The sequence below is a fragment of the Lynx canadensis genome, chromosome F2 (assembly GCF_007474595.2).
Source record: "Lynx canadensis isolate LIC74 chromosome F2, mLynCan4.pri.v2, whole genome shotgun sequence".
Lineage (NCBI taxonomy): Eukaryota > Metazoa > Chordata > Mammalia > Carnivora > Felidae > Lynx > Lynx canadensis.
Genome location: NC_044320.2, coordinates 55,966,516 through 55,977,388, shown reverse-complemented (window position 1 = coordinate 55,977,388; position 10,873 = coordinate 55,966,516). Strand labels below are relative to the sequence as shown.

Below are 10,873 nucleotides of genomic sequence, written 5' to 3'. Positions count from 1 at the left end.
TTCCATTAGGAAGAGATTCATTTGTTCACTTCTTTATCTCCAGTTCCTAGAACAGCACGTATTGGACACTCTGTCAATACCTGCTGAATAAATATCAACTTTCTGCAGACCAAACACAGTTCATTGAAAACTATGTTTAAATCACATTTAAATTTCTTTTTTTTTATTAGACTAAATTGGATTTGAAGAATTGAATATTCCTTTTTCATGGAAAAATGGAGAAATGTAGAAACATAATTCTTTATAAATACTATTTAATAATCCATTCATTACAATAGAAAAGTTTTCATTAAAGAGTACTTTCTGCAGAAGGGATTTACTGGCTTGGTCAGAGTCTTTAAAAGACTTGAAATTAAAAAGATTTAAAGAGCATTGCCTAAGTAGATTGTTTTACTTCATGACTTCATAATGATGATAAACAAAAAAGGTGTACTTGAGAATTACTTACACCACTCTGCTGAATGTATCATACGCCGTTTACTAAGCACTTTACTTAAGCAAATATACATTTCACAATTAAATATAGAGTTCCAATCACAGAATTCTCCCTGTATTATACTGATCTCGTATTATATGTCAAATCTTCACCAGTAAAAACAAGGTGAATTCTTAGCAATGTCTAAAGAAACAGTTTCTGTTCTGTTTGTACTGCTCTTTTTTCTTTCAGTTATATCTGCTGATACTATTCATTATCTAGTACCCATCTTCATACGAATGATTGTTACCTTGTACTCTTGTATCAGTACTTTTTACTAGTGCAGGAAATCTTAGTCTATGTATAATTATTTGAATGCAACTTTTACTGTAACTATAACTTTGCTACCCTTGAGTTACATCTGTACATGTTTTTCATGATATATTTTCTTACCTCATTGAAAGAAATGTTTGTCATAAACTTTTAAGAAATCTGTGGAGCATGATTAGTCAGCAGCCACCACACACACACACACACACACACACTACTTCATAGAAATTCACCTAACCTTTCTTATAAATCAAAATTATGTGAAACAATATTGACTGTCATGTACTACCTGCCCAATTCTTTTCTAGTAAACCAAATATCCAGCTTTAGGCACACTCCTGTGGAGTGATGAGAGCAGGAGACCTGGCAAGTCAGTGGGTGACAGACGTTGGAGCCAAATCACCCTGACAACTCCTCTCCATAATAAATCTGAGAAGCTAATCTCTGCTAAATTGTTAATGGCTGTTAATGAGATACTCTATACTTGGTTACCACTCCTTGACAGTGTATTTGCATTTAAATGAGCCTCTTCTGGAACAACTCCCTAACCCAAAGGACTGGTTCCACTGCCAACAGCTTCAGGGACACAGGGCCTCTGGCTCTGGTTTCACATTGTCCCTTGCTGAGACTCATGATATCATTAGGCCATTTGATCTCTAATTCCAGGATATCAGAAAGGAAGAACTGCAGACCTCAAAGTCATGATCAAAAGGTTATTTTTTTTGGGGTGCCTGGGTGGCTCAGTCAGTTAGGCATCTGACTGCAGGTCAGGTCATGATCTCACACTCCGTGAGTTCGAGCCCCGCGTTGCGCTCTGTGCTGACAGCTCGGAGCCTGGAGCCTGTTTCGGATTCTGTGTCTCCCTCTCTCTCTGCCCCTCCCCTGCTCATGCTCTGTCTCTCTCTCTGTCTCAAAAATAAATAAAAACATCCAAAAATTAAAAAAAAAAAAAAAAAAAAGGTTATTTTTTTTTAAAAAAAGACTGTGCAATGAGAAGTCATAGCGTAAAAAAAAAATGATCTTTCACTTCACTCTATTCTCTACTCATGAAGTTATCTGGCATACTGGTGTATGTCAGGTTCTGAAAAGACAGATTCAAGCTCTATATGTTGACATGAAACATTTCTCATTTTTTATTCCTTTTCTTTCTAGTTCCCTTTTACCTCTTGTCATGGTATAGTACTTGAACAGTTCGTTTCTGCCATTCTACATCTTTAATTTTTGTCTTTTCTCTAGCACCATCAACACTGATTCTCCACCATGAGTAAAAACACCTGACAAGAGTACTTTGATAGATGAAGGAACTTAAATTATCACGAGAAACTGTCTATACTTCCAGTGAGTCTGGCTTCATAGAATGGAAATTATACCATATACAACAGAATATGTTTTAGGACTGTCCCAAGTTGCCACACTTAATCTCCACAGCCTCAGAAAAATTAAAGGAAAAGATCAAACATCTACTTTCACTTTCGAGGACAAGCCAATGTAATAGCCGTTGTTCTTCTTATTTCAAAAATGAGACAAAATCAGATTGTAAATAAAAGGATCTGAGCTCAGATCTGTTCAACTACAAAACCCCCAAACTTCGGAGTCATCTCAGTCTTCTGGTTCCCTCACCTTTTCTTCCTCCTTCTCCTTAACATTATATGGACTTTTGCCTCTAGCACCTGATACTTAGCAAATCCTGTAAATAAACTATAAATTATTAATCACAGGATTTAGCATATTCTGTCTTCCAGGTGTTCAAAACTCTAAAGGAAGATGGAAGCCTGCCCAAGTGGCCAAGGGTAACACTTATGAAGCATGAGCTCCCCTCATTGCCTGCACTGGGCAATTTTGCATCATCTCATAATATCCTCAAAAAAATGTTCTGTGGATGGGATCCTAACCTCCTTTTTACCATGGTTCTCTTTAACAATCTGGAGCAGTTTATGTAACTCTTCTTAAAATAACACTTTTAAAATTCATACATATAATATATGTAACTTCAAAGGAAACTAATTACCAATTTTTTAATTCAGTTATTAAAATATTTTTAAAACAAAATTTGTGATATAGAAATATACAAGCATTTAAATTCACTAAATAACAAGATGTAACAATGGTTTATTAAACTACGATACTCAAAAATAGTGATATTGAGGTAATGGGCCAACAATTCTTATATTGCTATATGTGTACACTGGAATTGAACAGTTGAGCAAATGGATGAAAGATTGTTGGAGCCACATTTCTTTTTTTTTTTTTTTTTTTTTTTTTAATTTTTTTTTCAACGTTTATTTATTTTTGGGACAGAGAGAGACAGAGCATGAACAGGGGAGGGGCAGAGAGAGAGGGAGACACAGAATCGGAAACAGTGGAGCCACATTTCTTACTCTCGTTGTAGGAATTTATGAATAAGCAAGGAGAAGAAACTAAAACGAGCTATGTGTTAACAGATTACACTTGAAGACATTAGTACGAACTCATATTTAGCTCAATATAAGTATGATAGTTACATTTAGCAATATTTATAAATATGTACACATATCTATAGTAAAAATATATTTTTTTTACTACAAATATATATTTCTGCTCAGAGAGCCTAAAAAATGATATCCCCTTAGCAACCACCACACCTTAAGCCCAGATCTTGTTTTCTATTACCATTCTCCAATAAAAAGGAATCAGGACTTCTTGGAGAAATGGCTGATTCTAGGCCTGGGGCAGGAAATATACAAGATGGGCCTGGAGCACCTTGTAATGCCAGAAAGTAAAAAAAGTAATAACACACACATGCACACATCAAAGGAGCACAGGAGCCAACAAAAAGAGCTCCCAATGGATAAAGCTGTAACAATTTGAACAAAATAAAGTAGTATTCGATTATGACCCAAAGTATAAAGTAAATATGCACGAATCTGTACTGATATAAACAAATTGCATAAATTAATATTTAGGGGACAATAGGCAATCTCCTGTGCAGAATTTCAAATACTTTATATACATACTCTGCCGTCAAGAAGCTAGAGGACAACTCTCCACTCCTTAGGCATAAGCTTCACATAGTGACTTTCTTCCAACAAGCACAGTATGGAAAGGAAGGAGGAGTAACTTTACAGTGGAGAAATCTGAGCTCACCGTACTCAGGTGATCAAGGTCAACATCAACAGTCATAAATCACATTTATAGTATAAATTCCTGATGTGACATTATGAAATTGGCACTCTGTCTTTGTGGTCATCCTCCCAATAAACCATAATCCCAGTCTTATGGTGAGAAAAGCATCAGATTACAACAGTGAGGCATGCTACAAAATACTTGACCACTACTCCTCAAAACTGTCAAGGTCATCGAAAACAAGAAAAATCTGAGAAACTATCATAACTCAGAGGAGTCTAAGAGGACATGACAACTAAATGCAATGTGGTGTCCTGGGTGAGAGCCTGGAAACGAACAGAAGACATTAGGTAAATCCCAAGGAAATTGTACAGACCTTGGCTAATATTCATGTAGCAATAGTGGTTCATTAATTGTAACAAAGGTACCATACTAATGTAAAAAGTTAATAATAGAGGAAACTGGGAGTGGGATATGGAAACTCTGTACTATCTCCTTAATTTTTCCATATATCTAAACTCATTCTAAGAATATAGTGTATTAAATAAAACATTAGGTTCCCCTAATATTATTGTGGTTCATTGCCTGCATTTATATTTAAAGGAAATACTAAATGCTAAACTTCAATTATGGATTAGCAAAACTAAAAATGTAATATTCCCATCCAGATTCTACATACTCTTTGATACAGATTAAGAACCTTGGTGATATTAATGGCCTAATTTTATAAATTTGAGGCTCAGAGATATAAATTAGGTTGCTGCAGCTTCCAAAAAGCATGCATTCTAAGACCAAGAATTCTTAATGATTTTTGTTGGAATTCTGTTTGCTACACTACCTCCCAATTTTGGAACTGTTAAACAGAGGGATGGGAGAGAGCTCTTTCTTCATGGATCAAATGTGCTTCCCTGGCCTTATGCAATGCAATGCTTATGCTGCTGTTCAAATCCACAAGGTAAAAGTGGCTTGTACCTAGTGATGGGAATTCCAAAAGTAAGTTAAATGAGGAAACTCCATTCACACTGAACTCTAGTGTCAAAGAACATCTCTACTTGGGAATGGCTTAACACTGGGAGAAAAAAGCACTGGCTTTGCTATAAAGAGGGCAATCCTTGGTCCCTTTTTTCCCCTTAAATCCCCAAACCACTGAGTGGGTCAGAATAGAGAAAGAAAGGGAGGGAGGTAGTGACGGGAGGGGGGTTGTCGGGGAGAAAAAAACGAGAGAGACAGACAGAGAGAGAGAGGGAGGGAGGGAGAAAGAGAGACAGATTAGTAGCTGGTGCCAATTTAAAAAAAGGTTAAGAAGGGGCTTATATGCGTATTTGCTTACATTATTCCTAAGGCCAATTCTGATAAATCCTTCGGAGGCAAAAAGAAGATACAGCCATCTGTTAATGTGGATTCTGCTTTTGGCTTCCAAATATCATAGCTGTCACCAGAGCAGCCAGCCCAATTGCGGGGGGGGGGGGGGGGGGGGGAGTGTTAGAGGCAACATCTGTACACCAAGTGCACCACTAAACAGCAACAAAATCCTAGGGCCACCCCTCTCTGTTTCCTCGAGTGCTTTCTTTGGTCGGTCCTACTTCTCCACTCCTTTGGGAGTTTCCCATTCTATTACGTAGGCGACAGGGTGAGAGGTCCCAGCTTTCATGATTGTGAGTGGTTTGGCTGTGTGTGTACATGTGCGCATTTGTGCGTGTGCGTTGGGGGAAAGTGAGGCGTGCTTCAAGGGGTTTAGAAAGATTAATTGCCAATTTAAAACATTTCCAGAGCATTTGAATGTTTATCTCAAAAGACAATCCCAGTCTCAAATTCAGCGAAATGAACAATACTGATAAGGAAAATGAAGAGGGTGGGAAACCCACACAGTCAAATGGAGCTGTCCATACAGCGGGCGTGACAGGGGAGCTCTCGGAGGAAAGGCGCTATGCAGAGAATGTCCCTCTGGCTCTTCTCTCTCGGTCCACAATCCGGCAACGCTTCCTCCGTAAAAGCATTAATAGGAAAGAAACCTAAAACCCGGAGGGGTAGCGATCGTCGGGAGCAGTTTCCAGACTCCCTTCCCCGCGGCCGGGAGAGGTCCCTCTCCCCCCGCGACTGGCACGGAATGTGGTGATCCGGCCCGGGGCGGGGGATGACTTCATGCTGCCGGAGCGCGGCGGCGAGAGCAGCTGCTGCAGCCGGCAGGTGGGGTGGGGGCCGGCGGAGCTGACCAGGCACTCGGCCGGCTCCGCGGCACTGCGGCCCGGGGGCAGCGGGCGCTGGGACTTGCGCTGACTCCATCCCGAGAAGGTAAGCCGCCCGGCTATTATTAGCTTCACACCACGTCGCTCGGTTCTTTCCGCGCGGTTAGTAATGGGGTTTGCAATACACGGGGAAGAAGGGGAATATCTCTGCTGCATTCTGCAAAGGGAAAAGGAGCAACAACTGGATTGAAATGTTAATCAGCCAAGTGCCTGAGATTAGAGGAGCGGTGTTACTGGGCAAACAAAGAAGACGGTCAGCCTCTATACTCTTCAAGATAATCGACCGTTGCAATGCCAGGTTTGCTTAGACACTGAAGAAGATTCAAAATGTGAAATAATTGGAGTTGCACTTTTATCTTTCTACTTCAGCCTTCACTTGGTTATTTTCTGGTTTTTGGAGCAGCAGGTCCTTGGAGGTAGCTTGATGAAGTAATCAGAAATCTTTCCTCTCTTGCCTTCCTCTGTCCTCTCCCTCCCTAGTTGTCAGGATGGGTCTGTGCCCATTTCAATGTCAAACACCTACTTCAATACTGAACCTTTAGTAAGAGTCTCAGATTAGAGGAGAAACTTCTCTTATCTCCTGGAGTTCAGCTTGGGTTGAGCAGCACTTGTCTCTGCTTCTCCCTTCATTTATCATCTTCTCTCGTCAATTACTTCATTGATTTCCACCCCCCACTCCCTTTCCCCGGAATGCCGGGTCCATTCACAGGCCAGCTCTTGTCAGCTCCTATCCACAACCTCTATTCCACGACTGATTTTGTCAAGGACCTACAAAGGGCATTGCCCTATACGACTTTAGTATTCTCTCTGTATACTGTTGCTTGCGTCCTTCCCCCAAATACAAGGCATGAAAAATCCTGCTTTTAGCCCAGTACCAACATGGATCCTGATAACTCCCTTCACTGTAGTCACTGCGGCTACAAGAGGATTTTGAGGACAGCAGAATCTGTTGGGGTGTGAGAAAGAGGACCATACTTATATCTTTGCTCCCTGTGCATAGGCATAGGTGAAAGTACAAATGTGAATGTGTCTATCCAGTTTTTCTTGAAGCGTTTTTAGTCCAGCTGGGTTGTGAGACACCTACCTGGGTAGGGTTTGGGGCAGGTCCTCCCCAAAAAGCAAGCAGTGTGTTTGTCCTAGGATTCCCCAATAACCTCAGAAGAGTTTCCAGAGAGGCTTTCCCCACAGGCAGTTAGAAAGCCAATGGAGCTGGCCAATCTAAACCTCAGGTTATTTGAGCATCCTCAAGTCAGTTTCACCATTTAGGGTTTCTGACCACTTGTTCTAGGATTTCCCCACAAACCTCTTGATGCTGAGCTCAAGTGCTGCCACGTAGGGATGTACATTTGAATAATACGCTTTGAAATGGTTAAGATGGCTGTGATGGGGATTGCAAATGTGCCACTTCACCAACAGAGAGTAGTTGCAATAAGCCAGACTGGGGCATCTGTGTGCCAATATACTATTTAACAGGTGATCTGTTATCTTTAAATTTAGATAGTCTGACTCGATAGCCATGTAATTTTATTTTAGCACATTAAAATAGGAGATCAATGAAAAAGGCAAGGTTTATAGCTAAAAATTGATCTCTGTCTACCTTCCTTTTTATCTATTGCTTTTAGACAAAGATACTGGTTCTGAAAAATCATGTTCATTCTATTATAGACCATTATTGCTTTTCTGAATACAATTTCTTTTTATAAAATACACCAAAGAAGGATTTGATTTGGCTTCTTTGTCTCTACCTTTAGTATATGAGGCAGAGGGAGTGGAGGAGGTAGGCAAATCCAAGTGGCCCACTCCGGGAACTCTTCCCCTGGATCACGAAAACCTCAGCATCAATTTTTTCTTTTTTCTTTTGGCTTGTTTTAGTATTATTATTATTATCATTATTATTATGTGTTGAGTGTGGTTTGGATTTGAAATATTAAAATTTCAAGATTCTGCAATTTTGAAACAGGCACACCAAATAGAAGAGGGAACAAAGAGCAAGAACAGCAAAACCCTTTATTCTACTATCTTTCTTTATTAACCTTCAAATATTTAACTATATAAATAATGATTCTGAATAATAAGTGATAATAAATGTTAATATAATAATTCATTTTAAGAAATTACAAAATATAGATTAGTACAATTGATCTTAAGTACATTAAAAATTTCTATAATTTCGAGGTTTCTTTATGTTGACTACTTAGTGCATGAGAATATCCTAATAACAGTTAGAAATTGAAAGTGTCTATTAGTTGAGTTTCTGAAGAAACTGAATTCTCTGGCAAGAAATGGGTCAGAATACCAAGACTGGTATTGCCTAAGCTGGCATCATACCTGCCAGTGGCTTCATAGGTGAGATGAATTCACTAAGTTATGGACCTGCTTTTGAGAAGCCTTTCTGCGAAGAGAGAAAATAAGTTAGAAAATTTAAATTTTCATTTCAGTGCAACTGAGGAAGATAAATAAATTTAAGGGATTTCCGAATTTAGTCTTTGTTATGTTGAAATAATTTTTTTTCTGAGAAAAATGACCAAATTCAGAGTCCAATGAAGAAATATATGTATGTCTTCATGACTGAAACTGATTTATGACTTTATTTCCTTTCCTTTAAACGTTTCCCAGGGAAAGGAAAAATTAATTGCCTGTTCAAGAGATGGAGGAGGAATGAAAAACAGGAGGATGTGCACTATTAGATGCCAAATGAACTGCAGGCATTTTTGTAGATTTGACAAAATAGCATGAAGTCAATCTACTGCTTTCTAACCATGTAAAAAAAAATACTTAGTTTAGTGGGTGGGCAGTGTTATCAGTAACTCTACAAATTTAGGAGTCAAAGTTGACTTCTCATAACAAAAGGCATTTTCTGGTGCTACCTTATTTTCATTAGTTACAATTGAAATGGACTTATTTTGAGATTTTGAAATATGGAAAAGAAAAAAAAATAGGAATAATAAAGCTCAAGAACTGTATTTCTGTTCAACCAGTGTCTCCAGTGAAAACACTATAAAAAGTGCTATTTTGAAAGTTACCAATGGCCTCTTGACGGTCAGATTTATGTAGCATTTCACCCCCTTCATTATGTCTTTATTTTTAAGTTCTCATCCATGTTCTTTTTAAGTTAAATACTTTTATTATTTTTTTTTAATGTTTATTTATTTTGCAGAGAGAGGAAGAGAGATTGAGAGTGCATGAGGGTCTGGGGAGGGTCAGAGAGAGAGGGAGATAGAGGATATAGAGCGGGCTCAATGTTGACAGCAGAGAGCTGGATACAGGGCTCAAATCCATGAACCGTGAGATTATGACCTGAGCTGAAGTCAGATGCTTAACTGACTGAGCTCACCCAGATGCCCCAATACTTGTGTCTAAAAGTATTATTAATAAGTAATATGCATCAGGCAGTGAGATATCTCCTTATCTAGTTTCTCAGTAATCCCCTTAAGCGACCCTACGATCAGCCTGAACCAAGTGCTCTTTATTTCCAGTTTGTGCCCCCATGATGTCATGCCTATATGTCTTCATTCATTTCTTTCACTCCTCCTGTACATGTCAAAACCTTACTCACATCAGACACTGCCTCTTCCATGAGGCTTTCCCCATACCCACTTGTCTTTGCATCAGATAAATTTTCTCCCTTGTCTAAATTCCTATTGTACTTTCTATTGTGGTCTGTTCTTTAGTGTGAACATAACTTGTTCTTCTAAAATAGCCTTGGGGAACATGGTTTGTGACGGCCAACTTTTTATTACCTGCAACTCATAGTACAGTGTCTAGCTACATACAGATCTTCAACTTATGAGGGGCTTACATCCCAATAGACCCATCGTAAGTGGAAAATACCGTAAATCAAATGCATTTAATACCTAACCTACTGAACACCCTATCTTAGCCTAGCCTACCTTAAATGAGCTCAGAACACTTAAATTGGCCTGCAATTGGGCACAATCATCTAACACAAAGCCTATTTTACAATAAAAGTATTGAATATCTCACATAATTTTTTGAATACTCTACTGAAAGTTAAAAACAATTGTTGTGTGGGTACAGAATGGTTGTAAGTATATCCGTTGTTTACCCTCATGATCGCGTGGCTAACGGAGCTGTGGCTTGCTGCCACTGCCCAGCATCACAAAAGAGTATGGTAGTGCTTGCTCACCTGGGAAACAATCCAAATTCAAAAACTGAATTGTAGTTTCTATTGAACATGTATCTCTTTTGTACCATCATGAAGTTGAAAAATCATAAATTGAACCATCCTAAGTCAGGAACCTTTTGTATATGCATAGATGTTAAGTAATTTGATTTTAGTGGAGAAATTAGTTATTCTTTCCCAGGGATATATCTCTACCTACTCTTCTCCGTTAGCCAAGTTTAGCTCCCAGTATGTGTGCAAGTATCATTTAGCTTTTAAAAATATTTATATAATAATATAGTGAAAGCAAATTCAAATAATTATATTCAACAGAAGTTATTGTAAGTTTCCATGCCATTAAATGTACATTAGTTCATACTTACTAATAGTATGCTACGATTAATAAAACAAAACTTTAAAGGAGAAATTGTTACTTGCTTTCAACATGCTTGCATTTTTTGAAAAAGAATAAGCAGAAGAAGGTACCTTACATATATAAGTACTTGTCCAGTTACAAGGCACTCTGCAGGTACTTTCACTTGTGGTATCAAATTTCAACCTTCTACTATCTGTTGATTTTACATTGAAGAAACTGAGATTCAAAGATGTCATGTCACCTAAATGTTTAGCAAAACATTCTTTCCAAGTTACCATGTT

At 38.5% G+C, this 10,873-nt stretch overlaps 1 protein-coding gene across 1 annotated transcript in view; it reads left to right on the top strand.

Moving 5' to 3' along the window:
- The first annotated feature begins 6,061 nt into the window (after positions 1-6,061).
- Positions 6,062-10,873, top strand: part of PKIA (cAMP-dependent protein kinase inhibitor alpha) — a 94,470-nt gene continuing 89,658 nt past the window's right edge. Inside the window, exon 1 of the mRNA XM_030303970.1 lies at positions 6,062-6,139. The gene's annotated coding sequence lies outside the window, so the exon portion shown is untranslated. The remainder of the gene's footprint in view (positions 6,140-10,873) is intronic.